This window comes from Hipposideros armiger, unplaced genomic scaffold, assembly GCF_001890085.2.
Source record: "Hipposideros armiger isolate ML-2016 unplaced genomic scaffold, ASM189008v1 scaffold_41, whole genome shotgun sequence".
NCBI classification, from domain to species: domain Eukaryota; kingdom Metazoa; phylum Chordata; class Mammalia; order Chiroptera; family Hipposideridae; genus Hipposideros; species Hipposideros armiger.
In genome coordinates, this window is record NW_017731391.1 from 1,769,655 (window position 1) to 1,782,312 (window position 12,658).

The 12,658-nt window shown below is 45.6% G+C and overlaps 1 protein-coding gene across 1 annotated transcript in view; it reads right to left on the reverse strand.

Annotated features, from left to right (window-relative positions):
* PLEKHG1 (pleckstrin homology and RhoGEF domain containing G1) overlaps positions 1-12,283 on the reverse strand; it is a 231,116-nt gene extending 218,833 nt beyond the window's left edge. Inside the window, exon 1 of the mRNA XM_019638946.1 lies at positions 12,052-12,283. The gene's annotated coding sequence lies outside the window, so the exon portion shown is untranslated. The remainder of the gene's footprint in view (positions 1-12,051) is intronic.
* Between the last annotated feature and the right edge of the window lie 375 nt (positions 12,284-12,658).

Here is a 12,658-nt window from a genome sequence, read left to right on the forward strand (position 1 = left end):
CCCTTCCCCCAATTCCCCAGCACTGTTCCCATCCCCCCAATTCCCCAATAAAAAAATCTTTAAAAAAAAAAAAAAGAGTGGTAGGATGCTGCATGTTGAACAGCCCGCAGCGTTTGCCTGCGGGTTGGATCTGAGGTACGAGATGGAGCATGTGACCAGAGAGACGTTGAAAGCTCTCCAACTGGGACTCAACCCTTTCCTTTGGGTTAAGCCATGAGAAGAGGTCCCTATGAAAATGCATTCACTGGTCAGATCTGTGTTCCAGATACAGCAATCAATGCCAGCTCAGCAATTATTCTCCTTGTCCAGGCAAGAGATAAGCGTCCTAAAGGGTGGGAAGGGGGCATGAATAAGTGAACATGGATTGAGAACTCCTTAGGAAGTTTTTGCTAACTGATTGGACAAGGCAGGAAAGGGAAGGAAAGTGGCTCGCTGTGACCAGGGAATTACGGTGCTATTAACTAAGAAATGGATAAGGAGAGGAAGAAAAACAACCCTAGGAAGTTAGAGGTAGGCCTGCAAATAGAGATTATGAGTCCAATTCTGGGTGGGTGACTTGGACTTAGCTGTGTAAAAGCCAATAGATAAATCCCAGAAGGCAAGTGAATAAGGGTGGGAGGCTCAGACAGGCCCATTGCAGTTATTCTCTTGATTTATTTTGACACAATAGGACATCACTACTTGAGCCAGAAATTTTAAATCTGAATATTCTAAGAGGAATTTCATTTCACAATTTTTTAATAGGCATAGTAACCAAAATTAGGTTAACTAAAGTTAAGAATCCATTCCCTTTTAACATGATGGGGTCCTTCAAAGACCTACCTGTCTTAACAGACTAAATTTACAAATAACAATGCAACTTTTGTACCAATACTAAATGATATGGTTTGGTTATACGCCTTTATTTTTCCCAGTAAGAGTGCTAAATTCTGAATAGGAGAATAACAAATAGACTTTTAAAACATTTAAAATGTTTTTACATTTCTAAGTTCTAAGTTGGTAAACTAGAATTAAGATTTTCACACCAAAATCACACGCTAGCATTGAACATGAAACTTCTCAATTCCACTCTACAGTGGAAACAGAGAACTGGACCACACTTCAAGTCAGACAATTGATTCAAGGTCAACAGTGTGCCTGTGACCATGGTCTCCACTGGGAACACAAGGATGAATATGGCATAATCTCTATGCCCCAGGAGTCACGACCCACCAAAAGGTCTGAGATGCCCTCCCTATGCCTACGAAGGCATGTTGATAGGGTTGGAGGAGAGCTGATTCCTGTCTGGAAATAGTAGTCACTCAACTGGCTTGGAACATTACAAAGATTTCTTACCACTACAGTTTCTCTGATAATTGTTTCTATTCCAGAATAAACACTGTTGAGTTTCCAAGTGCACTAAAAACCAGTGCAAGTCAGGCAATGGACGTAAATACTTATGAGCATTGCATTGACTGCAGACCCACTCAACTTTCCAACCTATCGCTACTGAACTCCCCTTGTAGAAAATCATTTGAACAAAAACACTTTCCTAGAGGAACCTTTATGGAGTGTTAACTCAAAGCACATTTAGGTTTCTCCCATGGGTTTCCTTCCCTTACCTTTCCTCATCTTTCCTTCTCCGTCTCCTTTTTCTCCTTTCCTCCCTCCGCCTTTTCTTCCTTCTTCTTCTTTAAAGGTTTAGCTATCTACGCAAAATTTCCTTTCTTCAATTTGTGAAAACCAAGATTTTTGCCTAAATTTCTTAAAGCTCATTTCAGGTAGTAGAAGAAAATATTATTTTGTGCAAGCACTTGCCCTCGGGAGCTCAGAGTCAAGTGAGGGAAGGCAGACATGGTTATGGAAAATGTCACATCCTAAGTACTAGAAATGAGGAACTGAGGACTCTATGGAGCTGGAAGGAAGGGGTACTTAGCTCTGAGGGGGCCTGGGGGGAGATGAGCTTATTCCGTCATAGCTCACAGGTAGCTCATTCATGGCCATGTGCTGCCTTGGTTACTTTACTTAGAGGAGCCAAAGGAGAGAGGGCAATGGAAGTTAAAGGTGGAGACTGGTAAGCAGGTAGGACAAAGCAAAGAAGAGTTGCCACAATGCTTCTTAATCCCCATCAATTCCTTCTTCTTGAGCTGCACTGCCTTGGCCGACATTCCCGTGCTGAATCAAGCCACTTCTCACCACCTCCTCTGCTAGTATACGCTCTGCTCCACTGCTATGCACCACTGCTGTTGCTTCCCAACTGCTATATCTGAGTGATAGCTGGGCAGTCATCAGATACGCCAGTCCGCTGCTCCCAACCCAACAGTGGCTTTGCATGGCACTTTAAAGCCATCGGAAAGGCCTTTGATATGATACAGCCCTACACAATCCAGGCTCTCCCCACCTCTCCAACGTCATCTCCCACTCACTGCTTGTTCACACACATAAGCCGCCTTTCTTTTCCTAGAACACAGAGCTTATTTCTCTATGAAGGCCTCCATACATCTTTTTTTTCCCCCCTCTGCCTAGAATGTTCTTTCCTCAGACCTTCTCTGGGTCATTTTTTATTATTTAAACCTTGGCTCAACACTACCTCTCCCATGGGCCTTTCTGGTACCCAGGCAAACAGGCTGCCCGCACCCCCATCCCATTTCCCTGTTATCTTTTCTTTAACACACTCATTGCATAGCGATTCCCTCCCTCCCCTTCACTCCATTTCTGGTCTGTTTTGTTCATCGCTGTATCCCTAGAACTCAAGGAATTATATTTATCGAATAAACTAATTCTAATCTGAATTCCCAAGTGTAATGAACATTATGATGTCTCTACGTACAGTAAAACAAACAGAAAAATGCGATCCTCTTTTCCTCTTTCTTACCACTGACTATTTGCCTAAGGAAACTGAAAGCCCTTCTCCAACCATCTGGATGGCTTTTCCCAGGATTGTCATGTTGGCTTATTGTTCCAGACATCGAGGAGCAGGGAATAAAAGTTAAATGTGATGCCCAGTAAACATAATAAAAGAGCCACTATTTATCAAGGTCTTATTATTTACTAGACGCTATACATAATGCATTCAAACCCATAAGATTTTTATTATATGGTTTTAGCCCCAAATAACTTCCAAATGACATACACATAGACTGCCTAATTCCAGACTATTCCTACATTTCAACTTTGAGTTTTCAGATCTTAGAAAAACAAATTGATCTCTTCCATGCATACATTTTCCCCATAATTAATGTCATAGAAGCAATGTTTGAATTAGCACTACAAAAGCAAGGAAAGCAAAAAGTATTAACTTTGATTGCTATATCTATTATGCATATTGAAGTATCAAATAAGAATTTTCTCAGACAAGAATATGGTCCACATTTCTGAACATCTGCAAAGTTAGTTTCCTGCATAGATTAGTAGCCCAAAACCAAGGGGATTTTTAGACTATTTAGAACTATTGCTAGCTATTGTGTCTTCAGCGAGCACAGGAATGCTAAGCTTAAAACATTTATATAATAAGTTAAAGAGAAATACCTCTGAACTTCCTATTTGGAAATGTCTTAAACTATAGTATTAGATTAGACAGCACTGCATCTTGATAAGGCAGACCATAAAGCAAACGAATCTTTTTGCCCCTCAGGGGTACTCTGGATTTTGAAAGGCACTGTTATGATGGAGTTCATTACAACTCAGTTTTTAGAACTTCATAAGATTTGCTGTCATACCAGGATAGTTCCAAAAAAGAAGGACAGAAAGAAAACGTAAGAATGCTTCATAGGGGGCCGGCCGAGTGGCGCGATGGTTAAGAACTGGCTTGGGACGCCAGAGGGCCCCGGTTCAGATCCCACATATGAGGGCCAGTGACTGCCCTCTACAGCTAAGATGCTGAACAACAGCTCAACCTGGAGCTGGGCTGACATGAGTTGCCAGCAACGGCGTAGGCTGCAGCCCCTGTGGCAGTGGGTTGCCATGGGCTACCGTGTATAGCCAGCAGCCACAGTGAGCGGCCGTCCAGAAGCCGGCGACTGATCTGCCTCGCCCGGAAAGAGCGCAATGATGGTGCCAACTTGGGCCAGTGAAGCAACGTCCTCCACAACTAGACTGAAGAACAAAAGGACAGCAACTTGTCTGTNGCAATGATGGTGCCAACTTGGGCCAGTGAAGCAACGTCCTCCACAACTAGACTGAAGAACAAAAGGACAGCAACTTGTCTGTTCCCCTTCCTCCAATTCCTCAGCACTGTTCCCATCCCCCTAGTTCCCCAATAAAAAAAATCTTTAAAAAAAAAAAGAATGCTTCATAATAATGACACTCTTTGGAAGGCATCTGGATTCTAAGTTGCTAAAGGTAATGTTTCATTGATACAGTACGCCCATGGCCCACAAGGTTCCACGTGCCACAGGAACATTATTTTCACATTACTTCCTTTGTCATTGTAGTTTCAAGATCAGATCTCATTAAATGTGATTAAATGGCATTCCTTAGAGTTCAATCTAAACAACTGTTATAGGAGGGAGAGTGGTGGGAATAAACATGTAGCTTATATAGACAGTGAAGAAAAGTGGAAAAAAGCCAAGACCACCAAGATTTCCCTCCAGCATTATATTCCAAAAGCTTCCAAATATTTCCCCAAACACTTTCTTGGACTCGGCCGATCCCAGTCAGCTCATCTGCACGTCTGTTTCTGTTCCCTGCCCAACGCATCACCCATACAGCCTGCCCCACCCTCAGTAACCCTTAGCAACTAACTAACTCTCTAAAAAACTCGGATGTAGGGTGGGAAAGGCATGATGTAAGGGAAGGCTTTTCTTTCAGAAAATTAAATTTTCAAGTCTATGCCTCCTCCAACATGCTCCTCTCCCACCCACTCTGTAATCCTAGATTCTTCATTTTGACGCTTAGGCTTCAGACTTCAAGTATTTAGTTGATCCCAATTTTTACATATTCAGGGAGACACCCAAATATTTGAAACTAAGCTCTTTCAGAGCAGCCCCCATTTCCTCCTTTGAGGCAGCTGTAATATTCCAGCACAACATAGATGCTTAAACTAATAACAGGTTCACTTGGCTAAAGACAGCCAACACAGGATGGTATATTTACGCCCCAGATTACAGTTTTTCCTTTCTCGCAGCGCATCAGAGAGGCGCAGATGTTAGTGTTTGAGGGCTGCCTATAATCACACAGCCAGAGGGCTGACTTCTCGGATGGCCTGGGAGCAGTCGCTCCACCCCTTTCTCGTGGCCTCCCATCTTCCCCATTCCCCCTCCAGCCCAACCTGCAGAGGCAGTCTTCAGTCATCCTGAGGCTGGCTGGACTCTCGGGAACACGCATCCCTGGAATGCCTACATGCGGCCTTTCCTTTGGTTCTACTGGTTTCCAAAGACTCAGATTTCAGCTGGAGTTGATGTTGGTTCTGAAGACCAATTAAAGCATAAGGGCTTCAGCCACAACAGAAGGTGGCTCTGGAAGGAAAAAGGTCTGCACTTTGCTCCCTCCTTGGCCAAGAGCCTCGCCACCCCTCCCAGTCAGGCAGGGTGCTGGGAGAGAAGTTTGCTGAGGCTTCAGTCACAGAGTTGGGAGAGCATGGGAGGAGCTGGAAAGCGCCCCCAAAGGACCAGATCCCCAGAGGGTATTAGGAAGGATGAGCTTACCATGTGTGGAGGGCCAGCATGGGGGGCATGTTGAAATGGAAATCAAACAGAATGAAAGCACACTTAATTAGAGCTACAAATAGCCAAGTGTTGTCAAAGCTCCCCAATGAGTCAACCAGAAACCGAGGAGTTTAAGAATCCTGGATGGAAGGGGGAGTTGGAGGAGGGACAATAGGCATCACACTGGGCGCAGAAAAAGGTCTTGAGGAGGACTCAGTGTTTAGAGGGCGGTCAGAAAGCAAAGACCTAAGCAGTAGCCTACTCTCTGAACAGGGAGGAGGCTGGGGAAGTATTGGAAGAGAACACTGCTTGGAGTATGAAAACCCAGAGGCTTGCTGGAGGAAAGAAGGGGGTTGGCTCTAAATGGAGCCCCTCCATTTCTTTGTCAAAAAGGACCTACGCGATCAGAGGTGATCAGCCCCTTTGGATGCCGGGAGAGGAGTGTTTATGTGAAATTAAATCTAGAAAACAGAAGGCAGCGAGCTCTGAGCTAATGCCTTCATTGCCCTTCGCAAGGCATTTGTGGGCATTAAGATTTCACCCATCTCTGCAGACAGCTGCCAAAAGGAATTCTCTGGCTTCAAGAGCTGCTCAACTTTACTCATACCCAAGACTCTGTAGGTCAGTTTCACTTAAACAGGATTCACTAATACAGTTTGTTCATTTGAATGATCAAAGTGAATGTTTTAAACTTTTAAAAACACATCGGATCACAAATGTCTTACAAAGCTTTCATTTGCTATATTAATACTTAACTCTTTGCCAGGTTTCAGTCAACCTCCCAGACTAAGAAACAGAAGACAGAAACTCAGTTACAATGTAAATAAACCACTGGAGCGGAATCTTGTATGCTACCATAGCATAAGACTAATTTATTCAATGGATACTTATTGAGCACAAATATTAATGCATTTTATTGCTGATAAGCAACACTTTTTTTCACAGCTTATGAAAGCATCTTACAGGAGGTGGTGTCAATTTTATCGACAGCATTTCTTTTCTTTGTGGTACATTTTTTTAAATGGTGTATTTCAGAAATATCTTAGGTTTGATGAAACAGGAACTCATCAATATCATTAAAGTCTCAGTTCAAATGTTGCCTTCTCTGAGAAGCTTCCTGGAGCACCAGTCTGAGGTGCCCCATCCATCACCCTGATTCTCCCACTTCGATGATCGCTTCTCTATGGAGACCATGAATCTTGTGTTCATTGCTTGGCCTAGGAGAGCATCAGGCATCATTCTAGGCACAGTAGGTTCTCAATAAATGGCTCTGAAATGAAGAAACTTACCATTTATTGAGCAATTGCTACATGTCAGACCCTGAACTAATAAGTGCTTTACAGAGGAAAGTCTCATTTATTCCCAGCAAGTTTAAAGATGAGGCAACCTGAAACAGGTAAGAGGAGAAGCCACGATGGGACCTCAGTTCAGCCTGACTTCAAAGCCAGACACAAGGGCACCATGTTATACTGTGCATCACATACGAGCCCTGGAAAGTTCTGTCTGAATTCTGAGACTGGTTCAAAGATGTATGGCAAGATCCCTGAAGCTACAGAGAGGAATAAAGCTCTTCCCCTACCCTTGAACATTCCTCTGTTTTTCTAAGTACTTCATGTATAAGGTCCTATGTTAAGACAGAAGTGAAGGTGTCTACATCTCTGCCCAGTAAGATGAGAGGCTCCAAGGAAAAGATGGAGATTTAAACTTAGTATGGAAGGATCCCTCCATCATTGGGAGTGAACATAGCCCAGCTGGTGCTCTGCAAGTTACCTCGAATGATAGAGCAATATAGGGTACACATGGGAGGTGATAGAAGAAAAGTAGGTACAAGAGCCTTGGGTGCCATGCTCGGGGGTCTGAACTTTGTTTTGTATGATCGATGGCCTTCATCAATGACCTATTTCAATGTGGGCTTTGCCAGTGTAAAGACAACATAAAGACGAGTGGCTGGGAAAAAAGAGCAACAAAGGAAATCTGATTATAAGTCAGTCTACATAGAAATCAGCTTAGATTTCTACGAAATCTCTATGAAATTTGTCATTTTGGGTCCCTACAAAAATATTGTAGGCTAATCACACACATAGACTATGTCATTTAGAACAGAGTTGGACAAATCCAGCCTGCAGCCTGTTTTGTGTGACTTTCAAGCAAAAAAAAAAAAAAAAAAAAAAAAAGGTTTTCACAATTTTCAAGGGTTGTAATCAAACAAACCACTCCTCCCCCAATCAAAGGCTATATGACAGAGACATACAAGGAGCACAAAGCCTAAAATACTGTCAGGCTCTTTTCAGAATCAGCTTACCACCCCTGATCTAGAGCTTCTCATCGTCCTCCGCTGTCTCTATTCAGACACAGGTCTCTTAAGAACTCACTGTGACTAGACACATAGAGAACTAGATTCATTTACCACTTCAATAATTACAGCTAATTTCATGGTATGGGGATTTATTCATTTAGTAATTCCTCTTGTGAGAATTCTAAAGTTTCAGTGATTATGAGACTCATGCCCATTTGAACTCTGTCTTGGATATTTTAAAAAGATGTCCTTACACTTATGGGCTTGCTAGCTGTTGGCCAAATGCTGTGACTGTTTGCTCTTCCTAATGCTGGTGATGAGTGGCTTCTGTAGACGCTAAAGAACCCTGGTTATTAAAGCTTTTGCCAAAACAACTTTCTTAATTAAAGACCTGTGAAAACCCTGACTCTCCTCTCCTCAGGTTAGTACATCAAGTGGGTGTAGCTGGCATCTTTTAAAAACTTAGCCTAACATTAACATGCTTCAAGTTGCCTTTCCTCTAAGATGATATGGGGAAAGAAGAAAGAAGAGGAAGGTTATGCATTTACAGTTCCATGAATCCAGCATTCTTTAGCCTTCCGTCAAACAGTTATTCAATATTTACCAAAAGAAGAAGTTTAGGTTTGAAAATTTTTACTTGGCTTGTATCTCCTCAAAAAAAAACCAAAAAAAAAACCAACAAAACATTTTTTTTAGTGACCTTGTGTATACAGATTGAAAAGATACTCAAGCATGACTCCAACATGGAAACCACAGCAGATATAGTGTACAATCAACCCCTAGTCACTGGGATGGGAATCATGCAGCCATTGTGAAGCTCTTCTGCGGCGTCTGGATAACCAGTGGCCGTGGTTATTCTGCAACAAACCTGGGCCACCGTGCTAGGATGGGTAGGCTATATTTCTATCACCTTTGCTAAAGCACCTGTGGCTCTTCATCAGCATGAGCAACATAAAGAAGGACATGCAGTTATCTCTTAATTACTTGAAAGCTGGCTCTACAGTAAGTTCTACTTGGCACAGACGCCCACGGATCTGAAGGCCTGAATGGTTCGGGGTTAGCTTTTCATTTTATAAAACCAGGCTGATACAGGTTGTGATAAAGCTCAATAGTTGAGATGCCTGGCACACCCAAGAAGGAGGCTGCTTAGGGTTTCTGTCTAGAAAATGTTTCCATTCCCATTTCTGCTTGATTGAATACATGAACATGTTGCCTTAGAAATCATGGTTTTCATAGGTCAAAAGAGACGGCAATTTTTTTTTCCTCAAAAATTGACCCATTACATTTAATTAAAAATATGCCTCCATGCCACCATCATTTCTAAGTAGTGCAGTTCAGGGGAAAGAGAAGAGAACCTGGTTTAAATCATAGCTCTGCCAATGAAGCTTCCAGCAAAATCCCTCATTCTTGAGACTCGGTTCATCAACAGCAATCATTTTTAAAGCACACAATGTGCCAAACTCTCGAATTATTTCATTAATCATCATCAATGCTCAGCATGACTGCAGAGGGAAAGGCTTTTATTTCCTAAATTACAGAGGAAGAAATGAGCAAAGGTGAGATAATCTGGAGAGAGTAATCAACTACGATTGTTCCATTTTCCTGATTATAAATAATCTATGTCCAAATAATTTCCTTAGAGGGGTCAAGGTCTCAGTGCTAATGAGCTACAGAGGCAAACTTCATACACAGGTCGGCTACTTCCAGAGCGCTTGATCTTAACCTCGAGCACTTTCCTAAATCTTGAAGATGTAGGGGCTGGACTAGATCGTCCAAGTTTTGGAGCAGCCCCTACATTCTAGTTTCAATATTCCATGGATCTAGTCATCCCTGCTGGCGGATTAAAAGATGATAACTGTTTGAAAGACCAGCAATGAAAGGGGGAGGGAGGAACCTGCAAAAAGTGGATTGCAGCCATTAAGAATCAGAGTATAGATCCAGGAATTGCTTTTAGTTTACTAAGGGCTCAAAAGATGTGCTACTGAAGCATTTCCCGTATTATGTCAGACCACGAACCATTAAATCTTAATTAAATCACTTAAAAAGTCATCTCCTCACAGGAGGAGAACAAAACAGTACTGGTTATTCTTGGGTTTGCAAAATGATTGCCACTTCCTATTGGTTTGCTAAAAAGTGATCATTTCACCTCTTTGAAGTACAGTTTGACTCTCCCATGGAAATACTTAAGCTTGTATTTGGTAACAATCATCCCCCTGTTACAGGCACTGAAGGAAGCTGATGCCCGCCAGGAAGATGGAGATGAGCCGGAAAACTGGACCCAGGACAAGCAGGATTAGGGGATGGGTCTGCCAGCCAGAGAACTGTCTCACACTGTGCTTTGCCCTTCAGCAGAGAGGCTCAGGGACCGGCTGGCTACACCAGGGGAAAAAGGAAGGTCATGCAGTAACGGCTGTGGATGCTCCTTTGAGGATGAAGCCAGAGAGATCCCAGACCTCTGGGGAAAAACATGTCTTCAGGTTGTCTGGTGGCTTAGACATGGGGCTTCAAACAAGACAAGAAATGAGGAACTGGGAAGGCAGAGGGTCATATAGCAAACCATCACTTTTGTATCGAAGTCTTAAATACTGTAGACCAAATAAATACCGGGAGAGGGGGGGAGGGCAGGGGAGTGAGGCGTGAGCACGAAGCTTTAGGAGACACCTGGTTCATATAAATCACTTTCTGAGGGCAGCAGCCAAGGCCACCTGAGGTCTCACCTGGCAAAGCCCAAGTTACCATGTAGTTTTCTTATTCCCTGACAGGATGGGCTTGGAAGTGTTTTAATAACGTTTCATCAAAGTCTATAAATTCTTTAAAAGTATGCCAACTACAGAAACTGAGAATCCAGGAGATGCTGATTTTCACACTTGATAACTATTTTTATAGCATTACACCAGCGATTTGCGCCTGGAATTCTGTTCGATGACAAATCTGACCTCGAGTCAACATTCTGGTCTCCTCCTGGTTTAAATAGGAAACAAAAGGTGGTTCTGTAACCCATCTGTCGGAAAACCCCCAAACCGACTCTCCCTCGGAGATCGACAGTGTCTTTTGTGTCGCAGGCTGGAAACAGCCTCCCACCGGACTCAAACTCAGCGATTTCAAAAATATGTGCAGTAGCCGTGGCCACCTGAGGGTGGTACAAAGGGAGAACTAAGGACCAGGACTTAATGAAATACCAGCTCTACAGAAAAGACTCGACCAGAGCATTTAAAAAAAAAAAATGTGATCCACCTCATTGTTGCCAATGAACGTTATGAAATTTAACAGCATAACGGCTTTTCCCAGTTAGGCCTTCCTTAGGCTTCTGCTTTAAGAACCAGACTCAACAGAGGACACAAAGGGGAGAGTGGCCGGCGTCAGCGCAGACCCCCTCCCCGCGCGCACCCCCCCCCCCCCACTGTCCTCCGAGGCCAGAAAGGTTGGCACAGTCCCAGAGGAGACCAGGTGTTACCTGTTACTCCCGTGACTGGCGAGACACCGGCTTTCGACCCCCCCACCCCTAGGCTTGTTTGCGGAGCTGGGGCACCAAGGTGACGAGGAAGGCAGGGTCTCCAAGCCCGGCGCGCCCCGGCGCCCTGGCCTCCGGCTCCCGCCACGGTTCATCGCTGCTGGGGCCCAGGCACCGGGACCGGTGTTGGGGAGATGACCTAGGGTGGCTGGCGGTCGGGTACCGTGTTGGGACTGCCCCGTTTGCGTGGTGGGGCTGGGTCTGGTAGCCCTCCGGGGTGCGCGCAGAAGCCCCTTCTCGGAGAAGCCAGCATCGCAGCTGCCGTGGCTGCGGGTGGAGGGGCGGGAACCCCGGGCCGCCAGGTCGAGGCTGCGCCGCAACTCGGGGGCCGGGAGAGCGGAGCCGGGCAGCGGCGGCGGCGGCGGGTCGCCCCCTCCAGGCAGCAGCCGGCAGCGGCGGGCCCGAGGTCCCCGCGGCGGGGGCGCTCCCCAGCACCGTCTGCCCCCACCCGGGAGGGAGCGCGCAGGGAAGGGGGGCCCCGGGCACCGTGCTCCGCCCGTGTCCACCTGCGGACCTGGAACGCCCGGCCGAGGGTCCCTGGGTCCCCTTCCCCCGGGCTCCCGGCGAGAGGTCCATCCCTGGAAAAGCACCCCGGGCGTGAAGGCGAAGCCGGCGCTTACCCGGAGAGGGGTGGCTCCGCAGCGGGGGCCGCGCTTCGTGCAGGTCCGGTGGGGAAGGGGCGGCTGCGCTGCGCTGCGCGGGCTCCGGCGCCCGCCGAGCGCCCTGCACCGCGGCTGCAGCTCCGACTTCCTCTTCCTCGGGCTTGGCCCCGCCGCTCGGCCGCGCCCCGGCCCGCCCCTCTCAGCGCGGAGCTGCGGACTCCGCCGGCAGCGAGCTGCGGATCCCCCCGTCCCGCCTCCCCTCTGCCCTGGGGCGAGGAAGGTGGGGAGGCGGAGGGGGAGAGAGAAGGAGAAAGATTAAGCACTTGGACTTGTCTCTGGACCGCTGCCAAAGAGCGCAGTCAAATTACAGCCCCTGGAGCGGGGGGCGGCGGGGGAATTAAAAAAAAAAAAAATCCTGCTACTGTTTTTGCAAACACGTCACTTTTCTTCACTTTCCAGGATCCTCAGGGTTTCTTCTTTTTTCTTTAAAATAATACCAAAAGTAATTCTTTTAAGTCAACCTTTTCTAGTATTACACAGAAGCTCTGGGTAATATGTACAAAAAAGGGGAAACTCTCTATTTTTCAGGCATCGTTACCTTTATCACCTCAGTTAATGTACCAAA